The sequence below is a fragment of the Dermacentor andersoni genome, chromosome 5 (genome assembly GCF_023375885.2).
Source record: "Dermacentor andersoni chromosome 5, qqDerAnde1_hic_scaffold, whole genome shotgun sequence".
NCBI lineage: Eukaryota > Metazoa > Arthropoda > Arachnida > Ixodida > Ixodidae > Dermacentor > Dermacentor andersoni.
Genome location: NC_092818.1, coordinates 7,259,851 through 7,276,153, shown reverse-complemented (window position 1 = coordinate 7,276,153; position 16,303 = coordinate 7,259,851). Strand labels below are relative to the sequence as shown.

Here is a 16,303-nt window from a genome sequence, read left to right as displayed (position 1 = left end):
TAACGAAAAATCTAACAGGGCATTCCTTATTTCCACATTATAGCCGGTGAGCGATAAAGATGGTCACCAAATGCAGGAGGCTTTAAAATCACCAAGACAGATCAATCTTGAAGGAGACAAGATGCGCTCGTGCATGAATATCGTAAAAGCGAGCAGCTGAACTATGTTCAATGACGGAGGGCGTTAGATAACGCCAAATACTATATAAATGCTTCAAGAAAAGACATTTCACCAAACTGATTTGGTATCTGGTGGGCTGGGGACTATTGAAAATTTAAGGTCAGACCGCAAAAATAATGCAACGCCACCTTCTATTCCATTACGTCTATCTGTTATAAAAACTGTAAAACCTGGAGGAGTTACTTCGCAGTCATATGTTACCATGCAGCCATGTTTCTGTTACACCAGCATTATGTGGTTACACTAGCTTTATTATACGCGTATACAAGTGAAAGGAAACTTGGGAACTTGTTAATCAAGCTTCTGGCATTAACATTTAAGACGCGTAGAAGTTCTTGTGGTTGGTTACTGAGGCGTCAGGAGGTAATAGTGGAAATGTTGTAAAGAATTTGTACTCGGCGTGAAAGAACTTTAATGAAGGTTTTAGTATCATCAGCGCAGTGCGGAAGCAGCCCTGTTCCTAGGCATTGCTGGCCCCAGACAGTTGGAATCTCACGCGCCGGTCGAACAAAAGTATCCTCGAGGTACGTAAATGAAGCTACGAAACCACGTACACATACTTTAACGCGGTGAAAACCTTAAGCTGAGGTAATTACCCGCGTCTTTGAGAACACTGCGTGCATGCGTCGTGTTTCAGCAACACGAACTCTCAACGTGCACGCGCTTCACGCCTGAGATAATGGTCCTTTTCTGTATTTATTGCACAATTCCATCACGACATTATTAAGGTCAGTCACCGACTGATGAAGCAATATTTCACCTCAAAAACTGATCCGCAGGGTTTGAACGAACTTTTCCGTGGATTTAGTTCGGTACCGCGTTAGCCGTTGTCTTCTATGGCAGCGCCGGCATAGGCGGCGCCACTGTCGAGGCCGCGCCGAGCCAACACCCTCTAGAGAACTTAAGGCCTTCTGTCTGACCCTCTCCCCTTGAGCTACGTCACGCACAAGAGGCCAACATAGAAGTTCCGTTCATCACGCTGCGAAGCTACTAGCGGCGTACCTGTGTTGAAAATGAAGCGCGGAAGATATACAATAGTTAACCCCGGCTATTCGGAAAAGACCGAGGCGACGACGGCGGCGACAACAATTCGATTAGTTCCAGGAGCCGTGCCGCTCCTCGAATAGCTTCGCGGTTAAACAAGTCCCGGTATGCTCGGCCATGTTGCCGCATGCTTCCGAACGCACATTATTTTCTAGGCGTGACCAGTGCATGCAGTCTCAACACTTGTGCTGTGCTTGCGATTGGGTGTACCGCGAGTCTTCATTGCCCCGGAATGTGGAGTGCCATGCCAAGATATGCCTAATAAGCGCTGCGGGCCCAATTGCCGGAGCAATTACAAATCGTGTTAGAAAGATCACGTCTTCAAGTTTCCGCAAGATGAAGAAGCCCAGAGTGCCTGGATTAGGGCGATGCCACGTGCAGATTTCATTGTATCACCGCACTCCAGGGTAAGATGTCCAGCACTTCTTTAAATAGTTACATTTGAAAAATACGGGAAGGTTAATTGCTCAATTACAAAAAGTTCCTTTAAATCAGGAATGTTAGAATAAAATTTAGAACAACTTTTAACTTCCTTCTAGGTTTCTGAACTTCACTTCATTGAGGCCGACATCGTGCGGGAGTTCTCTCACCTCGACGACCTTACAAGGCACACCGTCACTGCACCACTCTCACGCCTGCGTCTTCGCCCAGGCGCAGTCCCATCAAAGTTTACTCAATGTCCACCTTATCTTTCGAAGCCAAGCACCTCGAGGGAGGATTCTGATTCCAAGCGCATGCGTCTTGAAGCTGCTTCTTTGAAGAAAGCGTGTGAAGCGTCTGCTGAAGCATTCCGCAAGGAGAAGGAAGCGGATAAAATTCTAAACCTAGAAGACCTGAGGCAATTTATAACAAGCAAAAAGTCTATGTTCAGGAAGAGGAATTTACTAATCTGCCAAACCAACGTCGTTTAGTCACTGACCTCACGTTTGACCTGCTCGTCAGTGATGATTCCTCAGAGTTCGACGCTTGCGAGGATGGACACAAATGTCAATTTGTGCTAAAGCACCTTTTGCGGTGTAGCACGAATATTTTATTGAAGAACTACTGCTGCAAGATGAATGACAATATATTGGATGCTAATGCTAAGGCAAGGAAGAGAAAAGCTGAAACTCTGCGCAATAAGGCAGCTGTTTCCTTGTAAATAGCTGCACGAATGTTTTATATTCCGTTTCTATACTTATTTGATTTGTTGTAAATTAGCGCACTGTGGTAATTAGTGCGTCGACAGCGAAATTATTCATTTAAGCATAATCTAGATTGCAATAAGTACATGTGTCCCCAATAAAGTTGTTCATACGCAATTATGAAGCTAATAGAGTGCGTTACATTCATCATTGCCGCGCCATAAAAACCATAGGTACAAAAATACGGAAGGAAAAGTTTTTATGAATTCAATTTATTTGACGTAATAGGTATGAAGTGTGGGGTATAATAAATAGTAATTATTATAATGCACAAACAACGTACATTACAAGGACGACAAGGCGCGACGCTATAAAATGCTGCTCGAATCAATACTTGCACATGTTTTACAAAGCTGTTTTGTATCTGTGCCTCTAAAAAACAGCTCATTCCGCAGTTTAGACTGAAGAAAAAGTGTGGAGTGGTCAGTAAAAGCATACGGCTGCTAGGTGAACCAAGCCGCGATCCCTTCATTCAACCCGTATCCCCGAGCGTGCCGATGGCCTCTTCTCCGTGACGTCACTCGCCGAGCACTCAGGCCTCCTTGTCTAGGAGGTGTTGGCCGAGCGCGGGAGGGGGGCAGTGAGGGAGGGCAGTGGTTGGCGCTACTTTTGGAGATGGAGGGGTTTTAGCGCAGCTAGAGCAGCACGCGAATGACGACCTTGGTTACGGCGAGGCCGACGGCGGCGCGAAATGCGTGAAAGGACGCCAAAGAGCTGCGCTCTAAATATCGAGCTACTCGGTTAACTCCCTCTCTTCTGGTATATATATATATATATATATATATATATATATATATATATATTGAACCGGAGCACTTCGGTGCCAGTTCTGTGCCAGCATGGAAGAAGTTGACGTTCGTGTGTGTCTCGCTCTGTCGGTTTTTCGGGCTGCGGCTGCCTTGTGTTAGTGGCCCGTTTCCAGACGCCATGCCCACGTTGCTCAAACGAACACGCCTGCTCCGTTTGGTGGAGCTGCTGGGTAGTCCCTTTCCTCGTCATGGAGCTCCGCAGCCGTACTTTACCATCTCCTCCTACAATGATTGAGGACGTCACTACCTCTCAAAATCACCGACTTTTCTTACTTCGGCATCTTGACAATAGAATACAAGTTTATTATAATTAATGCTGGTCACGCTGTCGCGATTATGGTAGAAAAGAAAAGAAGTCGCAGTTTCGCCCGAAAGGCGAAGCATCGATTGCGATAGCAAGTTAGTAGACAGCTATACGAAAAAAGGATAATAGTTTTATCGGCCGTGTAATCTTATAAACGTTTGCTGACTACATAAGTTAACAAGCGTGGTGTCACGCGGCCACAAGCAAACGTGGCGCAGAAACTCGCTGCCAAAACGCTGGAGCGACGAAGCCGAGCAGCAGTAGTGAGCGAATTCTCCCTTCATCGCGAACTAAACGGCGAGAACACAGCGCAGACAAAGCTATCAGCCCTCGGCGCAACTAGTCTTCACTCATCGCAGGTCGCTTCCAAGACTCGGCCGCGCGCTGCCGCACCATACGCCGCAGCCGCCGGAGTAGAACGGTCCCTCCCCACGGTGCCTATCGCGCGACGGAAAACGCCGCACTTCCGCCCTTGCGCGCCCGAGATGGAGCCGCCATCGTCGGCCCACCTTTGCACGTTTTCAGTCGCACGTACGGGCCGCGGCGACGGTGGTATTGCCCTATAATTGCTATCGCAATAAAGGCAGGAACTTCTCCTGAGATCAATGTTCCGGTGCTGTAGAGGTGCTCGATTTTTAAGTGAGACGGTATTATCCAAACGGCTTCAATGACATGAACTGAATTTCAATATTCAGTTTCATTAAACCTTGTGGGACGCTCACTCCTTGACACTGTTTCCGCCGAGCTACAGAAGCCTGTAGAGACGCTTTAGATAAAAGTGAGAACACAACTTGGACGATGAATGTGACGATGAGCTTAACGAAATTTCAGCATCAGAGATCAAGCTTAGCAGATGTATGCCTTTGCGCAGCCAAGCTTTCAGGCATTGAGCGGTAGATTGAGGTCCGTCATGTGCTTTTTTTTTCCTTTGTTGTGTGTGTTTGTTCGTTTAGCGTTAATACGATCTGCATGATACAGCCTTTAGCAACAATAAAACTACACATGCGAATGACTACAGCGTCCTTCGATGCGGCATTGCTGCGTGTTTGCTTCAGAGAATGTTTTGTCAGGCCGTTTATTTCTTGAGCGGCCTTTGGGTGGCGCCGGTGGTCCTGGCTGCTCTCCTCAATCCACTCCATCATCGAGGTGGCACCGGGAGAAAGTAAACCGAATGGCGGTCTCGTCGTGAAAGAGAATACTGAGGGAAGACGGGTAAAAAAGAAAAAAAAGAAGGCGCGAAGAAAAGCAAAACCTGCAGTCGCGTCAGGGGCTCCTGAGAGGACTTATTTATAAAACAATCGTCTCTCGATTCTTCAGCCTTATCTCGTCTTATTTCTTTCTGCGTGTCTTTGCTCACTTTCCGCTGTCGTCGCTTGCTTTGCTCCTATTATTTTCCTTTATTCTGTTTCGTTTCGGCTCCGTTCCCGTTTACTTTTTCTTTGTCAGAATTTCGTGCTAGGCGCCGCTTCCTCACTATGCGTTTGGTTTTCCTTTGCTACATTTTTGCCGGCGCGACGGGCTGCGCTCTTCTTGCTCTTTCCTAAGGCTCGCAAAAGCAGCAAGGGCGCCCTACGGAGAGAGAAGTGAGCGACGAGGAAGGCGTCGCCCTTTCCCTCGGCAGTCTTGCTTTTGCCTCTCGCTTTGCTTTTGCTCGCCGGCCGGCGCGCTTTGCCGTTCGGCGAGCTGCGCTCACTCGCTCCGGCGAAGGGCGCTGCACCGCAAGGCTCCAGGAACCACGCTGCGGCCCGCAGCACCCCGCGAATAGCTCGGCGGCGCCGCCTGGATACACGTGTGCGACGCTGCGCTCCACTGCAGCATTTCGGAGACTGCGAAGAAAGCCAGCGCGTGACATGGCGTGACTGGTGCGTCGGCACTGACGGACCTGTGGCGCCTTCGTGTTGTTGTGCACGTGCTCTGCTGGAGCCGCGCCTACGCTGGGCGGGTTCGTGCTTGATGCCCGTCCAGGCGGCGGACCGGTGAGCAAGCGTCGGTTCAGCTTCCGCGTCACTGCTTTATTGTGCCTGGCGCCACTCGCTGGAAAAAGAGCCCACTTGACTGTCGTAATCGTAACTGCAGTCCTTGATTGCTCCTTATGGCTCGCTGTGTTTCGCTTTATTCCAGATGCAACGTGACTCCCGCGCTACTAGTTAACGCCGATCATACTGTCCGTAGGATAAGCGGTGCTGACCGGTGACGATATTGCATACATTCTGAACCATGGTCACTGGTGCTACGGGAAAACGAGAGAGCTAAAGTAGCTAAAGACTCAGCAGTCTTACATTGCTCCGAAACTCTTGTTTGCTTCAAGTAATAGAATATTTTTTGTTCATTGGAACATTATAGTTTGGGAGGAGTCATACAAGTCATAGAGAGACGTGTGTTTTCTGCACGGAAGTGTTTCTGGAAGTGTTCTTGTTACCGGTAGCTGGCCAGATGCGGAAGGAAGGCAGAGCCAGTAGTCTTCTGCTATTTTCTTTCCGTCCACTGCAATTACACAGGGTGTCCCAGCTAATTTTAGGCAGAGTTTAAGAATATGCCGACGCACTCTAAGACGACGGAACGAAATGCATGTTGCTGACTATTGTATGTAGTTAGCCACACAATTTTTTTATTCTGCTTAATTGAATAATTATTCAAGATTAGTTAATCAACATCTGAAGCAACGAAGTTAGGCGAAAAATTCAAAACCTCCGATTAAACACTTTCTATCTTTCCATCTATGAGGTATTAGAGTTTTCCTGCTTACTGCAGATGCCCGCGAAATAAAAAAAAATATCACATGACATGTCCGCTTGCGCGCCGTGATTTCAGCGCTCCCAAACGCTCCGCGTACAAACGAACATTTAACCGGGAGTGCTGCCGCTGCGCCTGATTACTGCTGTCATGAACCACGGCGAGCGAAGCTCATGGGTGGCGTGCATTGCAGAACCGACGCCTGCGTCACTGGCCTGTCGTCTTTTAAGCGGCAGCACGCCCTGCTTGACGCTGTGTTCGTTTGTACGAGAAATGTTTGGGAGCGCTCCAATCCCGACGCGCAAGCGGGCAAGTCACGTGATATTTCTTTCCTACTTCGCGGGCTTCCGCAATAAGTGGGAACACTAATATCTAATAGATCGAAAGTGTTTAATCGGACGTTTTGAAAAGCGCTCTACAACTTTCAAATTGGAATTTTTTGCCTAGCTTCGTTGCTTTACAAGTTGGTTTACTAATCTTGACTAATTACGGGATTAACAGAATAAAAAAAAATTGTGTTAATAACTACATACAATAGTAAGCAACATGGATTTGGTCGCGTCGTCTTAGAGTGCATCGGCAACGGCTTATTTTAAACTCTGGCTAAAGTTAGCTGGAACACCCTGTATATGTAATCTGTGCGCTAACATGAGCATCATCAGCCCTTTGTTGTTCACTGTAAGATAAAGGCCCACCTCAGCGCTTTCTAAATATCTCTCGTATACATACCCTAGTTTTGTCGTCCGCGTAGCAGTTTCGTAATCTCACTTAGTCAGCCTACTTCTGTCACCGTCGACTGCCTCTGCCTTTCCAATAGGATTTGACAAGCGCTTATTTTCTCTACTTATTGCATGACCTACCTTTCAATCTCAACTGGAATACCCAGTTATTTGCAATTCACACTGCCGAGTCTTTTGTGTAACAGCTATAATAAGGCGTTACATTTACCGTTCTACAGTATTGAGTTTTGTCTGATGTTTTTTTTATGGTCCCTGACTAACTGGTATTAGCAACATAACGTTGTACATTGTTCCCATCTTGGTCGGCGTAAACACTCATGCCTCATAATAATGCGATTAGCATACTCACTTTTCGGGTTCGGACTGACTGTCTGTCTGCCTGCCTCTGTCTATAATCGTTTTCCCCCCAAAATGGGTCACTCGGTCGAATGGTTACATCATCTTACTGCTGTGCTGAGGAAACCGGGTGCGAAGCCAACCGCCGGCATGCATGGGCTGTGGATACGCGATACTGAGTATGCGCCACTGATTATATCCCTCTATTTAATTTAGTTGTTTTGCCCAACTTGGCTCTCTGGATATGGCAATTGTGAATGTGCCACACTTCAGTTAACTAGGGTAATGTAGTATCTACCGCTCTTCAACGAAGCTCTTGGATGCCAGCTTTGGTCACTGCGTATATGCCAGCCTTCAATGCACTGTAGCAGAATGGACAGCTGGGCTAGTTGGTTTACTTGACTACCGTTTTAACGCATGAAAGAGGAAAATGAAAAGAATACAGAGAAGAAGCGCCTTGTGATGCTGTCTCGTTCTCTCATGGTTTTCGTCTTTCGTGCGCTAAAACGGTTGTCAAGATTCAATGAACTGCCTTAACACCAACTTGGGCGACTGGGCTGCTTTTAAATGGACCTGTTCGATGGCAGCTTGTGCAACCACGTAGGTGCCCTTATGTATGAAAAAAATACTTCAAAACTTATGCGGTGCTGGGTGGAATTGAACCGGTGGCATATATATTCAGACAATGTTGTCTGAGCCACCCCACTTCTGCCACCGCGAACTGCGTCTGCATTTCGTAAGGCTCGACATGGGCTTGTTTTCTCTACGCGCCCATTGCATCACCCACATCACATCACATTACATTGCACGACAGAGTGTCCAGAGGGAAGCGCGACGGAGAAGCCTTATAGCTGCTTACACGCATAAGCACGACTGGCGGCGGCAACACGGTATTTCGCTGCATTGCTTCAATTCTAATCGCATTAACTTGGAGATTCATCGTCAGCTGGATTCTGCCGAATTTTTTTTTTATATCGCGAACAGCGTGACGTCACCAGTGCGGATGAACCTGAGGTGCAGCGCAAAAGGGCACGCAGAGGGGAAGAAGACACAGCGCTTCCTCCACGCTGTCTGTATGTGGATGAAACTCACCTTCCTTAATCCTTCCCCGTGCTTAGCTTCCATTGCTTTGGCTAATGACTGCTCAAGCAAGCGTTTATAGCGAAGATATAAACAATTTTAGCACAGTGTTTTTAAATCTTTCTTAAGAAGCTCCAAGTTGTTACATTAGTGCCACCTAATGCTCCTGGTGTGGCACCTAACCTAATGGCACCTAACCTAACCTAATGCTCCAGGTGGCACCTAACACCAGGTGCCATATAATGCTCATCTTTTTCGAGTTATAGGCATAACATTTAAAACACCTTTTGTATGGTACTACGATACGTCCGTGATGGAGGAGGAGAAAATGCAAGGGAAAGAATTGTCATTCATGTTGTCTCAAGCGGCTTACAAGTGCCCATGTGGCGCTCATCGCTCTTCACAGTAGGTTGACGTACAGGCTGTAGAGCGGTTAAGTTGGCCTTTCGTCTTTAACAATACTGTAACCTTGGCGAGCAAGTATGGTGGCTGCTTTCCTTGCATAATATATTGCATAACATGTAAACAAAAAGCTGTAATAAATGCTTTCGTATGGTGCGCTCTTTTCGTCCTCGTCTTCTCATGTTCTTCCTCTCAAATATTCTTCCCTTTCTTCTTCGATATCTGTAAACTATTTAGCATCAATACTGTGCTATATATAATTGTCAGGACACTTTATTGTTTGAGGCTATTCCCGTTAGCTATTGCGGAGCTTTCAGACATGCTGGCTTTGCTTTGTTAAAGAAAGTATTCACGAGGTGTATCTTATATTCTTTCTCAGAGATGAACACTGTTGCTTTAGTGGAAGCCCTCCCGCATTGAGGACGAGGCAGCTTGTACACTTCTGCATGCAAAATTACTGAAAATATTGTGCGCAAATTTACGACACTCACGTTTATATAGGCTGCCACCAATTGCGCCCACATCCGGATTAACATATCGCCAAGCCATCGTACCCAACGCCATTACGTCTTGGCCAACTCTGATGCCAAGTACATGTAAAACGCGGAAATTCTTTTAGGGACAACCCAGGGAAAGACTTGAATGAAATTTGTAGCATTTGAGAGTATAAGGCACATTCTAGTGACTGGTGAAAGCATAATCTTCATTCCGAGTTCAGATATTTAACAAAAATTCTGTGAAAATGGGTAAGCTTGAATAAGTTTGAAGCACGAAGCAGGGAAGTAGAAGCACAAAGTCCCTCTCACAAATTTACAATATATTTCAAAGTGAAGTATATTACATTTATTTCGTTCTCTTACATGTAGTATTAGGTGCAGTTTACAATGTCTACTGCCATTTTAATTACTTTGTTACACAATTGTAAACTTCATGGCTTTTTTCTTTTTTGAAATTTACCATTTGCAACATTTTGTGTCGAACAATCGACAACATAAGTAAACAATATGCTTGATATAGTCACTGGATTTAAAATTTAATTCATAAGCATTCTTTGGCGCAAAAAGTGTAATGCCTTGTATTTCACAATAATTTTATTTCTTTTTATGTATTTACAAAATACTGCAGACCGGATCGGTCCAAGCAGGAGAGGATACACAGATTTGTTAGTAAGCACTATGCCTTAGGATCAGCAACAATGGTGAAGTTGCAATTTACATCCAGAAATATAATAACAAAACTAAACAAGATGATAAAACAAATACAATTTCTGAGAGTACATGCCCCAAACACAGGTACATAGACAAAGAAGCACACTATGCACAGTTAATAAGTAATTATCATTTCTAACCATACATATACATACTTATATACAGGCTCTCAAGAAGTTGAAGAAAGGAGAGGTGAGTCATGAGGCAGGGAATTCCAGTCGGATATTGTTTTAGGGAAAATGAGTGTTTGAAGAAATTCGTGCGGGCAAATATTGGCTTGATGCTATGACTATGTTTATGTCGTGAGGGTCTGGTTGTGCCCCTTTCGAAGTAGTCCTGTGGCTGAATACCTAGTTTTTGAAAATACAAGGAGTGAAAAAAGCGCAGCCGGGCAGCCTTTCTTCGTTCAGCCAGTGGTTCAAGGGCTGCCTGATTTAACATGGCGGATGGAGAGTCCCTTCGCTTATACCGATTATATATAAACCTTACTGCTAATCTCTGGATTTTTTCTAGTTTATCTATGTTGATTGTGGTGTGTGGGTCCTATACTATGCTGGCGTATGCAAGAGTAGGTTTAACAATTGATTTGTAAGCTTGAAGTCTAAGTACGCTTGAAGAATTGCCTAATTTATGTTTTAAGAAATCTAGCTTTTTCCTTGCAGAGGAGCAGATGTTGGAGATACGGGAGGACCATTTAAGATCAGATGTTAAAGTCACGCCCAGGTATCTGTATTCTTCCACTTGACTGATTATGTTGTTCCCAATGCCATACGTAAATTTCATTTTGTTGATCTCATTCGTAGCACATAAATAAACGGTTTTGTCATAATTAATTGTCATATCCCACTTGTTACACCAGTCTGCAAGGAGCTGCAACTTCGAATTTAGGACAAGTTGATCGGATACAGAGTGAGTGCTTTTGAAGATAATGCAGTCATCGGCGAATAACCTTGCCGACGTGCTTAGTTCCAGAATACCTAGCAGGTCGTTAATATAAATATTAAATAAAACAGGCCCCAAGACTGAGCCCTGAGGAACACCAGAGTGAACATCTAAGAAGCGGCAGCAGTTGCCATCAATTTCCACATATTGTTTTCTATTTTGTAAATATGACATAACCCAAGCGATGATACAAGAAGGGATACCCATTTCTTTCATTTTGGTTATTAACTTGGAGTGAGGAACCCTATCAAATGCCTAGGAGAAATCCATAAAAATTATATCTACCTGACCACCACTGTCGAGAGTTTTTGTTAGATTATGTACGGTATCAATTAGGTGTGTGGTAGTGGAAAAACCTTGCTGGAAGCCATGTCGCCTGTTGCTAATTATTTTATTCGTGTCTAAAAAGCTGTTAAGGTATTTGAGTATACTATGATTAATTAGTTTGCAAGGAATAGAGGTGAGAGATATTGGGCGGTAATTATTGATTTCTGATGGATTTTTTTTTCTTTAATACGGGTACAACACGCGCAACACGCCAGTCATGGGGTACGACGCCTGACTACAGATTTTTGAAAAATTACGACGATAAATCTGGCCAGGATTTCTGCATACCTTTTTAAGAATGCTACGGGAATGTTATCAGGGCCGGCCGACTTTTTTTGGATCCAATCGCAATAGAAGTTCGGTAACACCTTCCAAAGAGATGGTAATGTTGCTTGCGCCATCACTAACTGACATGTTATCAATCCTTGCATCAGGTCTGGAAAATAGGCTTTGAAAATGGAGGTTGAACCTCTCTGCCATTTCCTTTTTGTCCGTGACAATTTGCCCGTCAACGTTTACTTGGTCTAACTTTTTATTGTCCTTATTCGAAAGGTACTGCCAGAATTTTCGAGGATTTTCCGTTGCAAAATGACCAAGTGTCTCCGCAAAATACCTGTCTCTTGCTTTTTGCAATCCATGCTTGAGGGAGGCGCTTAATTCTGTAATTAGTGACGCATTTTTATTATTTTTTTTCCTGCAGCGCTTCATTTTCCGTTTTAATTGTATTAGTTCTCGGGTTAACCAAGGCTTGGTTCTCCCTAGTTTCTTTACTTTTTCCGGTACGAAGTTTCGTATGCAGTAATCGCAGAGGTATTTAAACCTCGCCCACAATGCATTTACGTCGTCCTCACAAAACGATAAGAGGGCATCTTGCAGAAATGCATCATGCGTGGATTGTCTGCCGCTTCAAAATGCTTCACAATTTGTAATTTTGACGTGGATGTTCCCAGTTGGCGTGGGAGCATGCAGGTAAAACAGACTAGTTTGTGATCAGAAATGCCCTCGTAAACTTCAGTAATGCAATTTTTTATGCCTGCGGAACATAAAATGAGGTCTAGAATTGAAGAAGCTTAACTAGTTACGCGTGTAGGAGAGTGTACAGTCTGGATTAGATTATACGCCAACAATATATCAAGTAATACTTCTGAACTATGCGCATCGGGGGGACTAAACTTCATGGTGCCCCAATCAATGTAGGGAAGATTAAAGTCACCTGCAATTATAATATTCTGGTTTAAATACTTTTCTAGGTAATCATATAATTTCATTAGATATACTGGTCCCGCCCCAGGAGGCCTATAGACACCAACAATAGTTATTTGGTTACCTGAGAACATCAGCCTACACGAAACGCTTTCATGAAAGGTGGAAACATCGGGCAAAAGGACAGAAGACAACCCAGCCTTAACGAGAATCGCAATTCCGCCGCCCCTCGTGGCGCGGTCCCTTCTGTAGCATGTGTGTGAAGACGGTACGGCGCAGCTATCAGGAACGTCGGCATGAAGCCAAGTTTCAGATATAATCGCCACGTGAGGATCATAGAAGAATAATAAGTGTTCGAGCCGCTCTTGCTTGTTGCACAAACTTTGCTTGTCGTAGTCCAGATAAATGTCAGAAGAAGTTGCAGTTTCCCAAGCATTTCTTGATTGAAGGTTCCGCGGCGCCTGCTCTGTGGAAGCCGGGTGCGCAGAACATGGCAGTGGCCGGAAAAGAAGGAGCACCTGCACAACGAGTCATGCTAAATGTGACGTGTTCCCATGAACGCTGCCGTGCCCTCTTAGTAAATGATTTAATTTGAATAAATGATTTGTAAAGACATTTAATCGTTATGATTGCGTAAATGTAGTTGATTGGAAGCTTTTAGACGATAAACAACAATTTAAAGCAAGAAATAACATAAAAGTAAGATAGCCATAGCGATACTCAGGCCTCCTTAGAAAATGCATGGCAAAGCTTATAGTCGAGGTGGACCAACTGAAATTTGGAGGTGGGTCAACTTGCGATTTGGAGGTGGGCCAAGTCGACATTTAGGGTTGGGTCAACTTGAAACTTGAGTTTGGGGCCAGCTTCAAATTTGTGGGTGGGCCATGTTGAAATGTGGGGTGTGCGCACTTGAATGTGAGGTGGACCAACATAAATTTTGGAAGTGGACAAACTTAAAGTTTGAACATGGACCAAATGAAGTTTGGGGGCGGGCCAGCTTGAAATTTGGGGCTGCGCCAACTTCACATTTGAGAGTGGTCCAACTTGAAATTTGGGAGTGGGCCAACTTTAAATTTCATATACAGCTTCATCATCATCATCCGCCTGGTTAAACCCACTGCAGGGCAAAGGCCTCTCCCATACTTCTCCAACTACCCCGGTCATGTACTAATTCTGGCCATGTCGTCCCTGCAAACTTCTTAATCTCATCCGCCCAGCTAACTTTCTGCCGCCCCCTGCTACGCTTCCCTTCCCTTGGAATCCAGTCCGTAGCCCTTAATGACCATCGGTTAGCTTCCCTCCTTCCCATGCCCATTTCTTTTTCTTGATTCCAACTAAGACGTCATTAACTCGCGTTTGTTCCCACACCCAATCGACTCTTTTCATATCCCTTAACGTTACACCCATCATTCTTCTTTTCATAGCTCGTTGCGTCGTCCTCAATTTAAGTAGAACACTTTTCGTAAGCCTCCAGGTTTCTTCCCCGTAGGTGAGTACTGGTAACACACAGCTATTATACACTTTTCTCTTGAGGAATAATGGCAACCTGCTGTTCATGATCTGAGAATGCCTGTCAAACGCACTCCAGCCCATTCTTATTCTTCTGATTATTTCCGTCTCATGATCCGGATCCGCCGTAACTACCTGCCCTAAGTAGATGTATTCCCTTACCACTTCCAGTGCCTCGCTGCCTATTGTAAATTGCTGTTCTCTTCCGAGACTGTTAAACATGACTTCAGATTTCTGCAGATTAATTTTTAGGCCCACTCTTCTGCTTTGCCTCTCCAGGTCAGTGAGCATGCATTGCAATTGGTCCCCTGAGTTACTAAGCAAGGCAATATCATTAGCGAATCGCAAGTTACTAAGGTATTCTTCATTAACTCCCCAGCTGCCTTCCCCCTTTGCATAGCTCCCGAGGCTTTCTTTACTTCTTCCGGCGTTACTTGTGGGATTTCGAATTCCTCTAGACTATTCTGTCTTCCATTATCGTCGTGGGTGCCACTGGTACTGTATAAATCTCTATAGAACTCCCCAGCCACTTGAACTATCTCATTCATATTAGTAATGATATTGCCGGCTTTGTCTCTTAACGCATATATCTGATTCTTGCCAATTCCTAGTTTCTTCTTCACTGCTTCTAGGCTTCCTCCGTTCCTGAGAGCATGTTCAATTCTATCCATATTATACTTCTTTATGTCAGCTGTCTTACGCTTGTTGATGAACTTCGATAGTTCTGCCAGTTCTATTCTAGCTGTAGGGTTAGAGGCTTTCATACATTGACATTTCTTGATCAGATTTTTCGTCTCCTGGGATAGCTTACTGGTATCCTGTCTAACGGAGTTACCACCGATTTCTGTTGCACACTCCTTAATGATGCCCACAAGGTTGTCGTTCATTGCTTCAACACTTAGCTCCTCTTCTTGAGTTAAAGCCGAATACCTGTTCTGTAGCTTGATCTGGAATGCCTCTATTTTCCCTCTTACCGCTAACTCATTGATCGGCTTCTTGTGTGCCAGTTTCTTCCGTTCCCTCCTCAGGTCTAGGCTAATTCGAGTTCTTACCATCCTATGGTCACTGCAGCGCACCTTGTTGAGCACGTCCACATCTTGTATGATGCCAGGGTTAGCGCAGCGTATGAAGTCTATTTCATTTCTAGTCTCGCCGTTCGGGCTCCTCCACGTCCACTTTCGGCTATACCGCTTGCGGAAGAAGGTATGCTTTTGGCCTCCTAACTTCACTGAGCCCTATCATATCCCAGTTACTGCCCTCTAATTCCTCCAATAGGACTGCTAGACTCGCCTCACTAGATAACGTTCTAGGGTTGAGCGTTGCCAGGTTCATATTAACATGGCGGCCTGTCCGGAGCCAGGGATTCTTAGCAGCCTCTGCTGCGCCGTAGGTCTGACCGCCGCCGTGGTCAGTGCTTCGTAGCTACCTGAGACTGAGGGCCGGGGTTTGATTGTTTTGTTCATATATATATACATATATATATATATACATACCCCTATATACATGAAGCTTAGAACGGCAGAAAGCTGAGCTGGTTGGTAAGGATTCATAATGCAAAAAAGGGGTAAGGCGTGCAGACACGGACACAAGAGAAGTGTTGTCTGCTTCTCTTGTGTCCGCGTCTGGACGCCTTACCGCTTTTTTTGCATTTTCAAATTTCAAGTTGGGTCAACTCAAATTTGGGGGTGGGCCAAGTTCATTTCAGTCAATTCGGTGCAGTGGTTACTTAGAAAAACAATTTCTCTTTTTTCATGTATTTAACCAGAGCTGAAGCTTCCTCTTGAAAGGCCCCACGAACACTTTTGAAACTACCCTCTTCTTGTTGCAGGTTGCGTAGACTGTCATATATAGATGCTTTTAGCGCAGATGAAAGCACCAATATCAAACTATTTAATATTTTATTCACGCAAACAATTCACCACGTGACTGCCGACTGCATAGTCGCGCAGGTGCGCTCACCAAGAGGATCATGGCCGTGCCCACTCGATTCTCCGTGATTAGTTTAAGTAGCAGGTAACCAGTGCACTGGTGCGAAAACGTGATAAATGAAGATTTTGTCTTATATTTTTTGTCTGGCGTACACTTTATGCTAATGAAAACAGACAGAATCGTAAAAAAATTCTTATATCTGCAAAACACGTTAGGGGCGCTGGCTGCTCTTACTCCTCTGGCCTCTTAGCTTTGCTCTGCGATAGAGAAGTGTGTGCAGAAGTAGCGAATCTATTCGCAAGCTTTTCATGTCGCTTGTGAACGCTCGGGTGAGCAGACTCGCCGCCTCATTGCCTCGTTTAGCACGACGCTT

At 45.0% G+C, this 16,303-nt stretch overlaps 1 protein-coding gene across 4 annotated transcripts in view; it reads left to right on the top strand.

Moving 5' to 3' along the window:
* The window catches only part of nab (NGFI-A-binding protein homolog), a 941,120-nt gene that overhangs the window by 405,173 nt on the left and 519,644 nt on the right, over positions 1-16,303 (top strand). The window lies entirely within an intron of this gene.